This window comes from Tyto alba, unplaced genomic scaffold (assembly GCF_018691265.1).
Source record: "Tyto alba isolate M040663 unplaced genomic scaffold, T.alba_DEE_v4.0 Super-Scaffold_26, whole genome shotgun sequence".
Lineage (NCBI taxonomy): Eukaryota > Metazoa > Chordata > Aves > Strigiformes > Tytonidae > Tyto > Tyto alba.
In genome coordinates, this window is record NW_024881300.1 from 7,418,726 (window position 1) to 7,433,994 (window position 15,269).

A 15,269-nucleotide genomic window follows, 5' to 3' on the forward strand; every position below is an offset into this window, starting at 1 on the left:
GTGCAGATGGACTTCATGATTTATAGATGTTCAAAAGCATACAAACACTTCCCTGCAGCATGTACTCTCTGGTTCCATGATGCCTCTATATATCAAATGTTACCTTGCTCAAAAGTTCTCTGATTTTCTTTTAAAAACAGGTATCTACTTATTAAAGGTATTTATTAAACTTTAAGTTTCAGCAAATGTTTAAAATACAATATGTTGTAGAAGCTCATATAAACTGCACCTGTAAGTGACATCTTTGCAATACTCTTGTACATAGGAGGCTCAAAGCTATTTCTTGCCAGCAGCAGTGATCCACAGACTTTAGATGTTGTTAAAAAGCTTACAGTATCAGCAGGGCAACTACTGCCTCCATTAGAAACATGATACTAAGATGCTGATTAATACCAGGAGGGGGCTTTAATCAGCCAAAGCCATATGCTATTTAACTTAAGATGAAAGTGCAAATGATAATCATTATTTCAGAAAGGATGTATTTAAAAGAAGAGCAGAACAGCAAGTGGCATCTTTTTATCATTAGAGCTTCTTCATGCAGCCCCTTTTTTTCTAAAGCTTTATAAGCTTTTATGAACATCTGGATCATTTCTTCATTATATAGGCTTCCAAAATCATTATGTTTGATGTAGCATTTTTAGTGGAGCTATGCTAAACTTCTAAATATACAATTAATTCCTATTAATTATAGTTTTCAAACTGGTGAAATTATCCATCATTAACTTAATCACTTGTATTTTATCTTAAAATTGTATTCACTCTTTTATAATCCCTACATCTAAAGACATTTCATCCCTAGGCTTTGTGTGATGTTTTGCATGCTGTTTGTATAAAGGTTGCCAGCCATTTTCAACTGCTTGTAGAACTGAAGCTGCCAGCGGCAGACCATTTTAAAATAGAACCTAATTCAGCTTAGTTGTTTTACCAAGAAGTGTTTCAGAGAGAAGGGGAAAAAAAAGAGGTGAATTTGGATCTGTAAAGGGCAAGACTTCATTAGACCTGATGAAACTTTAGTGCTGTATTCCTCACACCTAGGCAGGGGGTGAGGGGAGCTTAACAAGAGGAGAGTAAGGGAAGAGAGGTTTTTCACTGGCTTCCACTCCATGTGGCAATAATTCAGCATGAATAGAGTGAAATGATTTGGAAGTCTGCATCTACTGTACTTGAAGAATTAGGAGCATCTTTAACATCAAGCTACAACACATCTAAAGAAAAAAAAGCCTCCAAAGCTTTTCCTGAACTTATTCTGTGACTTAAACTGGAACTTAAATTATGACAACTTCATTGAATGCCTCCCCCATTTTCCAAGCCTAAAGTTGGATGGATGTTTTCTTTTCTTTGATATGACATTTCCAGAATGAAAAGAGAAAGAATCAGATGGTTAAAAGAACTAGAACAGATCTGCTTAGTTCTCGTCAGCCTGCTTTCAGACACTGGATGTCAGAAAGAGTGCAGGGAGCCAGAACTGCTGTTAGTAGTGATGAGACACAAGTATCAACTTTGTGGGGTGTGGTATGTCCAGTATGCAATAACCCAGTTATTACCATTGTCAGATATTTAGTCTCAGCACTCCTCCTTCTTGTAGAAATACCTGGAGTGGGTGGTCATGCTGAAAACAGGCCACTGTTTTCACTCCAGTCAAGATGTACTTAAACCCTTAAACCCATGTTGCTCTAGGGCTCTCTCCATCCAGAGCCACTGACCCTCCACAGAGCAAGAGAGCATGGTAAATTAGAGTTATGCAGACACCAATAGAGCACAGAGCCTATGCAACATCGCAGTTTATTCTGCTAACCCAAACTTCCTTGACAGGAATTTTTTTATTAGAGATGAGGTCCCCAGAAAGCTGTCCACCTTCTCTTACCCCACCACAGCCCAGAACATACCTCAGGTGCCTGGTTTGTATATGTCTTAAGGAATGAAGCCATTGGAAAAAGCAATTCTCTTAAAGGTTCATCATCCTGAGCAGGTATTTTCTAATTCCATCACACTTCTTCACTATTGCAGCTTTTTCTCTGCTGGACCTGAAGGAGCTTAAATGACATTCACGTGCATCTTTTACAAGGAATGCAGTATTATGCTGGTTTTATACTAAGGGCTCACAGATTGCCTCTACTTGAATTTACCTAAGAACTGGTAAACACATTAAGAACACGAAGACCTCTAATTTTCAGAAATAAAGCTGTCTTCTCCTTGTTTTCACTAGCATTCTGTCATAGCAAGTACTTTCTCTAACTTCAGTCGTTTAATTCAATTGTCTCCTATAATTTCAGAGACCTCTAGCTCTGGATGTCCCATTCTTCTATTCAGGTTGTTTAGGGTATTCCTCTCTTTATTCATGATACAATGTGATATCAAATTATCATTTTGGACTCAAGGTTCCTTAAAGTAATATTTTTTATTTAGTTTCAGCTGTCTCGGTATCACAGAACCTTGTACTCCTGCTCTGCTTGTCTCCCAGGCTCCCATTTTGGGAAGCTAACATACTTAAAAATACAGTTCCCAGTGCCTCAGATTACAAGGAAGCTGATTCTACATTGCTCCCTCTCTCTTCCATCACACGTTGGAAAAATCTTGCTTCTGTCAAAAAACCACAGCTTGACTGACACTGAAAATTCTTGTTCCAAGAGAGAGACTGAGCAGGAGCTAAAGTTTGTTTTATTCCTTCTGTAGTGAGACAAGGTTGTTGTTGGTTTTGAAAACTTGCGGCACCATGTGAAACCCAGCAGCAAAGCTGTGCCGGCTGGGCGTGGAATCCTTTGGCCTGTTTTAATCACTACTCTATTTCCTTTCAGCTCCTGCCCCTCCTTTGGCTCTGCTCTCATTTTTACTCCCCTCCTCTAAATGAAAATTTTAAAAAATAAGACTCAGGAATCCAACCCATGGCTCACCTCCAGGTGTGCCACAATATGCCTGCTCATCATAGGGGCTGCTTTTGCTCCAGAGGGCAAAGCTTTTACCTTTGATCACTCCAGATGTATTTTCTCCTCATAATAAACTGAGAATTACAATCATCCCTTTCGGGTCTCCGACAGCTCATTTGCCCATTATTTCTTCAGTAAGGCACACAATGAATACAGTGGTAAAATGCTACACAATCTAATGTCGGTTTAAACCAAAATGCAGAAACAGTGAAAATGAACTCTCTTGCCACAAGTAAATTAGCTGGCAGGTGCTCCAAGATCAAGGCAGCAACATACAGATTCAACAGGGCTGGAACTTACGGTTTACTTCAGAAGTTTCTAAGGCTAACAAGGATGGCCCAAAGTTGTCTCTTTCTAATTCTGCATAATGTACATACCTCTCCTTTGCAAATCACTCCTGACTAAACACAGAGAGCAGAATACTCCCAGTTGCTTCTAAGTAATGCAGAATATGTTCATATGGCCACTTTACAAACTTATCCTGGAAAAAAGACTGTGGCTGATTCAAGAACATAAGAAATACTGGATTAAGCTGGTGGTGCATCTACATAAGCATTCTGTTTCCAGCAATGGAGAAGTAACCTTTAAGCCCAACACTTTATTTCCTGTATTTCAACCAGTTTTCAATAAAATAACTTGTCTACCAACCTCTTGGCAATGTAGTTTTTCAATAACATTTTGTGTGGAACCTTGAAAAAGGTTTTTTGAAAATCAAAGTATTGATGTGCACATGCTTATTGACACCTCTTTGAAGTGCAGCAAGTTAGGGGCAGGATTTCCCTTTCCAGAAGCTCTTATCCAATGCAGCACTTTTGTCTATGGACTCACTGAACTTTTTCTGTATGACAGACTCTGCCCTCACTGTCTTGTTTTTCCCAGGATCCCCTCTAGAGCTCATTGTGTATTTCACTTACACACCAATTGAGTAATCTGAGACAGAGGCACTCGGATGGAGTCTGACATTTCTCGTGTGCTTCAGGCTTAGTATACTCACTGAACAATGCAACTATGGTCTTCAATTGGTCTCCGAGCATTCAGACAACCAGCAGCACTCAATGGGCTCAGTCCATTTAGTGGAGCAAATGGTATCAAAAAGCTTGCAGCTCCACCTAACTGTATGATATAAAACAAAAGTCTTGTACCTTCACTGCTGCCCCAAATCAGTTGCTTTTAAAGCCTGTTTATTTTTTTTTTTCATTACAAGGTTCTTCAGAACTAATACATAGAGCCTTTATAAGATTAAGGTGCTTGGGTCCTAATGGTCCCTTTGCTTACAGAAGGGGCCAGGGCTTGCAGGCTAGGGGATTCAGGGCAAATAAACAAAAGAGCCAACTTAGTCAACAGCAGCAAGGACTAATGACTAAGAGGCTCAGTTTGTACTAAGATGCCTTGAGCTGGAGTCCCAGCTCTGTCTCTGAAAGGCTGCAGGGCCCCTGAAAGTCTTTCTATATCCACAACACTCTGTAATTATCTTGTCTGTTTAGATTGTGATCTCTTCATGTCAGTGGCTGACGTGATAAATCTGTACAGTGCCAGTTAAGCAGGAGTCATAGCAGAGCCCAGGTTAGGACCCTGAGGTGCTGCTTTAGTAACAACATGCACTCTCCTCTTCTGGCATTGCAGTAAGCCATAGCTACATTATAATATCCACCTGCTTTGGGCCATCTGGTATACATAAATGTCCCTGTGTCTTTTTACATGTAAATATAACTCTTTGAAGACTCTTCTTATTGTTACCAGTCATTTCTTGTTAGGTGCAGTTAGAGTTTTCTGCACCATGAGAGAGAGGTAGATCCAAGGAGCCTTACAGTCCAAGCAGAGCAGCAAACCATTTGGAGACAACGTGCAGCAGATGGGCCAGGAGCTGCTTCCCGTCTAAAGTGTTCCCCAGGTGCTGACTGCATTGCATTTGCAGCAGGTTTTCAGGGAGCTGGCAAAGGGAACAGGGTTTGTACACTTGGTTAACAGGCATGCTTTTGAGAATGGAGGGAAGTGGCAGGTTCAGGAAGAACAACACATGACACGGTGCTGAACAAGGTGCTGATACAAAGACAGTGTGAGATACAAAGGGTGTGAGGTGGGCAAAAGGAACAAGAGGAGGGACAGAAGACGGCCATAGCTGTTCTATAGGGAGGGACAAAACACATCAAAGCTCTTAAGGCTAAAAAATTAAAATTTATATAAAAGAGATTAAATGGATGGAAAGTTTCAAAGTGTGGGGTAGAAGGCTTTGGTGGTCACATACCTTCTAGTGTTCAGAACCTCATGTATGTCAGAAAATGTAAAAAAAGTTCCATTTGAGACCCCACCTTTTTCTCTACTGCACAGGCATCTGCCTTCCCGTGACAATGGCCCTGAATTTCAAAGCTAGAGTACGACAGAAAAGTGATTCTGTAACAGATCTGTTCTGCTAAGCAGGAATTTTCTTTGCATAAGAGTTGTATGAAGTGCCTCACACAAGTGAATCTGAATAGGGCTTTTAGGCCCAACTGCAGTACACATGATACAAAAAAATAGTCATCATCACTGATGTAAACTGAAGCAGTGTGGCACCCTGTTGAAGATTACTGCAGTCCAACAGCCCGAGAGAAAGTACTTTGAACAAATTAAGCCACTGGTTCTATCTTTTCAAGATTCAATGCCAAGATCACCCCTTACCTGCCAGTCCTATTTCAATTCACTGTGTCTGGAGAAATTGAACTGAGAGAGGATCATAACAAAATGGGGTGATTAAGCCTCCTAGAACAATACAGTTCCTTCTGCACAAGTGCTGAGGGGTAAAACTTTCTTGCTTCCAAAGTCTTTTGAGAGTCCTGAAATTCTTTTATTCTGTGTTGCATTTTGAAGTTGCTCCCCATGAATATCCCTGTCAGACAATACTAACTCTCCACCTACTGACTGTCAGTAGTTTTCACAGAGATGACATTTAAAAGACTCTGAGCTTGAAAGCTAATCTCTCTTCTGAAAAGTTATATTTCCCAGCAAATATTTGGATATCTACCAGACAAATAAAGCAAATGTGGCTGTCTCTTTGTTGCAGTTCTACCACAAAGGTAAAGACTGTATAAGATTGGGACTTAATTTGACTAAAAAGATACTTGGACAAAATAGTGTCAGTTTTAGCCCAGAGTTATATGTAACTGCAATTATTTAAACAAAAAAAATCTGAATTAAAAATTCACTTCTGTAAATGCAATATTAAGGTTGATGCTGTTTGCTGGAACCAGAGTTTCTATGAATAGTGGATCAAATCTGTCAGCAATTTAGCGTGGCTCACATCAAAGAAAATATCTACAATGCTGTGAGAGGTGTGATGGCTGTGTTCAGACTACCAAATTGTCCTTAACCCAGACTGGCTACGGCTGAGTGCTTTTATGACAGCATAGATTTGAGTATGCTCAGCGGGCCAGATAGATTTTACAGGCTGGGCTAAACTCCACGCTGTGACAGCTTCCCTGCTACCTGCACCAGAGGTAGCTAAAGTGAACTTGAGGGTATGTGGGATCCCCTCACTGCACTAGAAATATGTCTGAAGTCCTTGGAAATGTCTTGGGGATATTTTTGTCATCTCTTTTCTAATACATCATTATTCTTTTTTAGAACTGAATTCTAATCCAATTGCACTTCAAATTAAGCCTAAATTTTGAATGGCAAAAAAAGACCTCAGCTATTTCTTCTAGATCTTAAGGAGAAAGATCTCAGGTGTTGCATACCAGCTTATCTCAAGACACATTATTTCAGCTGCTGCTATTACTATGGGTAATCTGTTTGGCCTAATGAAATAAATTATTACCAAAAAAAACCAAAAAAACAACAACAACAAAAAAAAACAAACAAAAAAAAAAAAACAAAAAAAACAAAACAAAACAAAAAAAAAAACAACAAAAAAAAATTTATTTCACTGTGCAGCTGCAAGTAAACCTGGAAGCACGAGATTTGATTACTGAACTTTGGAGAACTTGATGCAAGAATAAAGAAGCCACCCTCTATCTTTCTGTTCCTATACAACAGTCAGTTTTAGTTCTGCTCCAGTACCCACTGTTGCACAAGCACGTTCTTTCTTGGTCCCATGATCTGTTCAAACCCCAAAACAAGGTCCTGGAGCTTTGGAAGGGAAGAGCTTAGTGAAGCTCTACCTGTGTGCAATGGCATTCAGTAGGAATTTTTCCAAGATCTCTCTAAATGGTAGTGCAGTTACACACCATCACCAGGGAAGATTCCCCATTCTTGAATTTTACAAGGCATTTCTTTAATGGACATGAGATCCACAGTTTTATGATAAAACTAAAAATAACCCAAGCTAGAGAAATTATCTAACAACTGAGTCTAAAATGATGCCAGATCTCGCTTTTATATATCTGTGAATCTGTAAATCAACCTGTATTATAGCCAGCACACACTACTCACAATCAGGTAATCTCTGTTCACTTTTCTCCCACCTTAACCAAGAAAAATATATTTCTGGCTGTTGACTTTGGACTTTCCCTGAGCCTGTTCTGCACCTAATCCTCTTCAGCCAAAAAAAGTCTAAATCTGGCAGGGAGATCTGGATGAAATAAAACATCCTCTTTTATCCAGATTTTACTTTTTGTCTCTGCAGATTATTTTGTTAAAGCAGAATAGAGAGGGAGAATAATTCAAGAAATACAAGAGGTGATTCTTAGGAGTCATAGATAGCTTTCCAGAGAAAATGTAGGCATGCTCTCTGCTAATATTATCTCCTCAGAAGATGTCCCGCATGTAGGAATAAAAAGAGATAAGGTACCGATGTTCCCAGCCATTATAACCCACATTTTTCTTTTATGAGTTAGCATCCTAAGGCTGCACATTTTCCAGGGAGTTTTGGGCAGCTCTGAATGATATGTTTTCTTAAACAGAAAAAGTCTTTCTGTATTTATGCTTGTCTCTTCCCCATCTTCAAAGCACTAATAAATATTATTTTCTTTTAATTATTCCAAACTAACAGACGAAAAGGCTGGCAAGAATTTAAGTGTCTTGACCAAAGCTATGGAGTTTTTATGCCCTGTTTCCCTGGATTCCTGTGGATATCAATTCCTCAACTATCACACATCAAACATCCGGTCATCTCTATTTTCTAACAAATATTTCTGATCTTAATGGGCAAGGCTCATTTTAACGTCATACAGGTTAATACACACAAAGGGAGCCTGATAAACCTGGAAACTCACCTTTACACATCATTTATTCAGATACACCTCACCACAACAGGCATCCATTGCAGGGGTTTTATGCCCTGTTAATGAATCAAAACTATTTTGCAGTCTCAGTCCAGTTCCTAGTAGACAGATGGTAATATTAAGACATTGATATATTTCAGACTTGAACCCTGTAGAGCTGTCTTAGCAAAGAAAAAGTCTGACTGGTGCAGAGCCCAAGCTCCCATCTCAGCCCCTGAGTGTGCTCGCTTTTCCAGGGCAGCACGCCCGGTGCACTTGCTGTGCAAGCAAATCAAGCAAAGCACACACGGTTCATCAAACCAACCTTTTCACCAGCTTCAGGAATAATGAATAGGAAAGATAAATTCGGTGCAGGCGGCAGGATGATACAATAGTAACACCCTCTCCTACAGCTAAATTCCTAGTGACATCACTAGATGTTCTGTGACTGAAAAATGTGGGGTTTGGGTCCAGGAAGTACCTTTTTCATCCCAAAACTGCTTACTGTCCCCAAGCAACTATCACTCCATTACAGTCTTTAGATCACAGGTATGAACTGAGTTAAATAACTGACACTTTCCTTTGTTTAATTCAGCATTCAACTTTTGCAACTGTTGAGACGCTACAGATGACAAAGCAATCACTATAAATTTCCAAAATATACTGTGCTGGTTTATGCTTCCCTCCCTGATGCTTTTGCCGGTATTAACTCTGTATCTTCTCAAAATTACACATTGTCAAATTAAGCACAGTGGGTGGTGCATTTGTGATTGTTAAGTAAAACCATTGAAAGAACACTCATTTCTTAAAAGACAACAAGGATTTTTGCAGAATTTCTGTCTTGGTTGCACACTTTAAAAAAATCCACTTTTTCTTAATCTCTTAAACTTGAGCTAAGCAGAGTTTTAACGTTTGCAGAGCTGTTCTCCAGCTGAGTGTTTCCTTTTAGATATGCACACCTCCTTGTTGGACATTCATTATCAAACCTTGTGTTTGCCTTTTATCTACAAGTCCTCTTCAGTGTTCAGCATAAACTACATGGACACCTTGCAGATTGACATTTCTTCATTCATGCTTTACCTTAAACAGCATGCGAAGACATCAAAGAAGAGGAGCAGACTTTGATGTTACAAAATGAAAAACGCCTCATGATTTGCCAAGACCAGGGGAACTTGTAGTTTGCTCTTTTTTCCCTTAAAGAAATACCACTGCTTTCCCTATGAATATGTGAAAATCTGTGCCATTTTCACCAAACTTATATAAATATTTTGCTCCCGGTAAAAAAAACAAGCCACGTCTCATTCCAGTCCATTAAATATGGGCCCCAGTGCCTAAATTACAGTGGCTTGAAGGAACACACACACACTCTATTTAAAGAGCTTATTTGTTTTGCAGCTGTGATTTTACACACTCCAGGTGTCATGATCACCAGTGTCACCTCACTAATACTGATAACGATAGTGCATGTGCTGTATTTTTCATTCACAGGTCACTGAGAGGGATTTAGAAGATCATGGTCATTCCTACACTGTAGATGAAGAAATTGTGCAGTAAGACATGATACTTGGTTTGTCCCTGATAGCAAATAGCCAGCAATAAAACAGAGCAGTCCGGATTCCTATGTGGATGCTTGACTCAGCAGCTCACTCTGGTCGTAACATCAAAGGCGATGGTGCTCAGCACCACAACAGACACAAAATGTGCCAACAACCCTAGGAGGAGGTCAATCCTACCTTAGCAGACGGTACTACACACCACAATAGGAAGGGCTTTATTTGGTTCATAATTTATGTTCCTATTGTTTTGAATACTATCAAGGGAGGTTTTCTTTGCATGTTTTCTTTCACTGTCTGAAGTGAAGAGCTACCCTGTCCTTATAAGGACAGTAAGAATGTGCATAATTAGTCCAAGGCTAGAAAATAGAGACATTCAAATGAACATTTGTTATTGATTTCCCAGACTGCAGTGGAACTGAGAAGAGTATCATGAGAGGAAAAGATACGTAATTAAATGTGATTTGTTAGAATGTTGCCTAGCTAGGTCATTGCATATGTATTATTCAACTGTATTGCTTCAATGTAAAGTGCACAGTTCCTCTCCCTGGTACAAAATCCTTTGATTAACCAGCCTCCCTTCTTTGGTGGAAGGGGCCAGCCCTTCTGTTGTTTTGCTGCCGGCAGTGTTGCTTGTGCTATTTCTTTAAGACTCTTCATCAGATGTGGTTTGTCAGGAACATGCCTAGACTGTAAGTCAGAATAGATCTCATTTTCTTTGATGTGCATTTGTAATGTGCCTGCTCCAAAAGGAGGGGAATGAAAACTTTAGTCACACTGTTAATCTGCAGGAACTATATTTGAAGCAACTGGATGTGAGTAGACTCTGCACATACCATAGTGTCGGCTACTCCTTTCAAACAGAATTTTATCAATAATTGGTGCCAACACAAGAACATATGTCAAGCATTTACCACAATTGATTCAGCAGGAATGTGTTTAGCCCAGACTTTCTGCTGTAGAGAGACCTTTTATTTTCAGTTTAGGGCCTGAAATTTTCTAAAACAACATGTACAGCTACTTTACTTCATTTCTGGATGTATTGTGCTTAAAGATCGTCATAGATATGATCAGTTTGACTATTTGGCTCCAGTGTTACAGGTTTTGTACTCAAGGCTTTTACCCTTGAGCAAACGTTTTGCATACCAAGAAAATCTGAAAGTGAAAGGGTTACAATTCCTTGAAGGTCCACTTGAATGACTGTGTGAAGAGAGCCAAAATGGTAATCAGATCCCTATGAGATCATATTGAAAGCAGCCATGCCTATTTCACAGAGTCTTCTGATGTTGCAGGGGTCTGTAAAACATTTAATCACTGGAGTTTCAATAAGTTGAGATTTGTGGTCAGTACTGTAGAGAGCACTCCTCTTCGATAAAGTGCTGCCTGGTAATGCTCTTACTGCTACATGAGCTAGAATGTGATAGAATATCCACAGTGATTTAGCCTTGCACCATCATCCCAGTGAAGGGGATGCAGGATTTTCACAGCTACATAGCAGTGGATTAATATAACTATTCATTACAATTGATGGGAGGCCTGATCCAGCTTCTGACAGAGACGAAGGAAAAGATGCCATTTGATTTTCCTGGGAATTTGGATGGGGTTTTTGTGGCTAATCCTGTAACTGCCCTCTGCTACCACAGAAGCTTCCCTGGGGCCCTCTATTACCCTGCTGCCCAGGTGGCATCTGTGTGGCTGTTCGCCTGCTCTTATTACTCAGTAGAGCCCAGGTGATCCTAATTCTGTCAGACAATTAATCGTTGGTACCGAGAGGTTTAATAGCTAAACCTTGTCTACCTTGCTTTTATTTTATTCAAACCTGTGAAGTTCTGACTGACCTACAAAATTATGTCTGGCATAAGCCATGTTGATACCTGTCTCTGAAAGAAGTGAATGAGTGGGGTTTTGAAGATGGCTCTGCAAAAACTCACAGGTGTGATTGCATGTGGCTGAAATCGAAGTAGCTTAGCTCACAACATACCATCTCAGCTCAATGTTTGCAGGGATCCAAGAGAAAATCCTTGGTAGCCTGTCTTCATTAAATGACAGACAACCATTGCCCAGTTAAGGTTGTGACAAATAAACCTTTTATTAATCCCAGGTTGTAAGAAAGCCATTCTCCACTAATGGATATGGTTTGCAAGCTAAAAATGGACCAAGATTAAAGAGTAAATTACTCACACACGTCAATCCAAATAACCTCTTCTGGTTTATTGCAAAAATCCAAACCTGCAGACTGTCCATGAACCTTTATAAAACTGAAGAAACCTGAAAGGTAGTTTATGTCTCTTAAGTGGTTAAAACAGAATAAACACTTGAGCTCATTTTATGCTACAGTTTCTGTCTTTGCTACCACTACTGAGCAGCAGAACAAGCAAGTTTGTAGGTAATAAGACTAAAAGATGGTTCAGCATATTGCTATATTGGTTTCTTTCTGCCTATACAAACAAAATACTTGTTAGATTAACAACCAAAAAAAAAAGCTAAAAATTATCGGGATGATTATCTGGGCTGCTAGAACCAACCAAATAAAATGGGTGCCTCTGATCAAAGAGCACTGGGCTTTCAGAGGTAGCTCTTGAAATACACCAGGTTTGAAAATGGAAGTCTCAGCATCAGTCCTTTCCCCTTGGCTGACAGGCACTTGCTGAGGAATGGAAGAGGTTTTCCAGCAGATAATTTGAGTGTCAGGAAAAAAAATAACTTGTGAATTAATGCGGATTTTGAGGAGAATGATATTGTCTAAAAATACCATTGTTAATACAGGGGTTTTTTGACAGATTTGGCAGATTTCTGCAGCACCTTCTGACTGTATGAAGTTGTGTGTGTGACTTAACCTTTTTATTTCTGCCTTTTGGAGTTCAGTCTCTGTCACTATTTCCCTCTGCATGCAACTCCTCTGTACACTCAGTGCTCCTGACAGTCATTGTTATTCTGCTCTCTGCTTTCAATATTATTCCAGCGAGATCCTCTCCTTGTCAAAGTACCAATTCAGTCTCCCTTACAGGACTGTCTGTTGGTCTCTAAGACACATGTGAATCTTTCAGGTTTTGCTATTGTTATTAGCTGCCCAAGAGTGACAGGTTTAAAATGTTTAACAGGAAAAATGATCAAAATGTTATTTATGTATCACTTATAGTAATAGAGATGTAACAACAATTTAGTGCTCTGTTGTGCTTGAAGGTTATACATTATCGAGAACTGTTTAGCAGCATCACATTCACTTCCTTTTACCACCTCCCCTCTCGCTGCTAGCACCTGAGTACTGTACCAGGGCACCTTTTTCAGGTTATCTATCAGATGTTGTCAAAAAGAATTGTTTGGATGCAGCAGGATTAGCGAGGAGAAATTCTGCATGCTCCCTTTGTTCCCCAGGCCAAACACTGAAAAGAACACCATCTATAAGCCATATTTATCCTCCTTTTTTCTTGAACCTGAAACAAGGCCTGGTCAAATCACAAATCACCATAAATATTCTCATTAAGCATTAGCCTATTCTTAAAGAAATAGTTGTCAGTACCAACCCAGCTGCAAGGCCTTTTTAGTTCTGTAAAATCTGTGCAGTAGCAGACTAGTGATGGAAAAGTAAAGGAAGCAGATTAAATGCTTAAGCAGCAGTTATGCCAGTTTAAGATGCCTACATCCTGACACAGACTATGCCTTTGTCTGTAGCAGCAGCAGAACGCATCTCTACCAGCATCAATGTGTCCAGGCTAGGGATCTTTCCCAATCTGAATGGGCCTTATTTCCAGTCATGGTTTCAGCCAGGCTCAGAACTTTCTGAGCTGCAGCCAACAGGGTCTGTAGTCTCCTGAGACTAGGCTGCAGCTCCTGTGGCTCCTGCATTCCTTGCAGCCTCCTTGCAGCCCTACCAGGGCCTCTGACACCCCAACATCTTGCTGGAACACACTCCTTAACTCCCCAAGAGAAAGAACAATCCCCCCCTCTCCCTCCCTGAAATCCCACCCCCTACTAGAAGACTAAAATACAACCACTAACAAAAGTAGAAAACTAAATACTGTGTAATGGATAAGGGTAAAAAGAACCATCAGAATCATAATAGCAAAACCACCACCCAGCACAAGGGACTAGGAGTTCTGGAAAGGACAGGATCACCAGTTTGCTGCAGGCCTCAAGTCAAGCTCTGACTGCTGAGAAGCCTTGGGAAGCAACTTCGCAATGTTCAGCTTTTTATCCCATCCCTTAGATGCAAGCAGCACTGGCTGCTGTCAAAACTGTAATGCTAAGTACCTGCTAGCATTGCCTATTTTGGTAATCTTTATTTAGTGCAGATTTGAGACCTTTATGAAGCATCATGATCTCTGTAAATTTGATAAATAAACCAGTTCACTACTAGCCTAATTAACTGATCTCATGTAGCTATAAAACATTGTTAAGGAAACTGCTCCATTTCCTCCACAGTGGCAGATAACAAGCATTACCACAGCAGTGACCCAATCACTTCTGTCAAATCTTTCGAACATCTCTGAAACCTTCCAGAAAACAAGGAGTATGTTGTATTTTTTGCTTGGCACTACAGCTGTAGTACATAATACAACTGTAATGTCAGACTCTCATTTATCTTTCCCCAGTTGCACTTACTGTTGCAATTAAGGGAGAAAACCTGTTCAAGTATCTTTAAAGACCTAAGAAACGCTATCACACTTTGAACTATTACACCCTTTAATCTAAAAACTTGAGGAGCTCAGAAGTAGGAACTAGATGTTTAAACTCCTTAACCAGTAAGCAAAAAAAGGAAGGGGGGGTAAGCAATAAAAAAATCGATCTACTGTAAGTGGCCAACAGAGAAAATTAGAGCTGACACTCTTATTGCTAATTGAAGTACTGTTATATCAAACAAAATGTTCAAGGACTTAACAGGGTCTAACCTTCTATGAGTAGGGATATAAAACTCAATCATGATAAAATACATGAGCAATTTAAGTTCTTAGTGTAAAGAATAGCAGTAATTTTATTTGATTCATCAACAGTACAGCAGCCTTGACAATATGTTCTGTATGTTACAGGGAGACCTAACATCTTACAGGACATCAGATCTCCTGTGCATGAAGATGCAGCTTTTTTAATTCATAATTCCCTCAAGGAGTCCATTAATGTGAATTGCAGTTAAACAACTGCAGGCTGAGCACTTAGAACTCAAAAAATTAAAAATGGGACTGTTAAAAGATTAAACCAGGAACAGTTTAGAAAGAAAAGTCACATTTAAAAAAAAGTGTGTGTATATCTTATTATAATTTGATTACTAGTGATCAGGAATGAAATAAGTATCAATGATACTACCTTCTGAAAACCGAAGGTTTCATCTGAGAGATTAAGTCTGGAATTAAAATAGAGTTAAATTTAAATTCCAGAGTTCACTGGACACTGTATGGGAATAAAAGAAAATTTGAAGTCAATCCTATGTTTCTGATTGAAGCAACTTAGTGAAGCAAACTTAGAGCTGACTATTAGACTTTGAAGAAAGAGCGAGCATCTCTTCACACTGAGCATTTTAATCTTTCAGTCTACCTGAGCATCAACACAAGCAAGGAATTCAAACCTGTCATAGACCTTCAGCTTTACAATTTATAACCTGCAGTGGAACTACAGTCGAG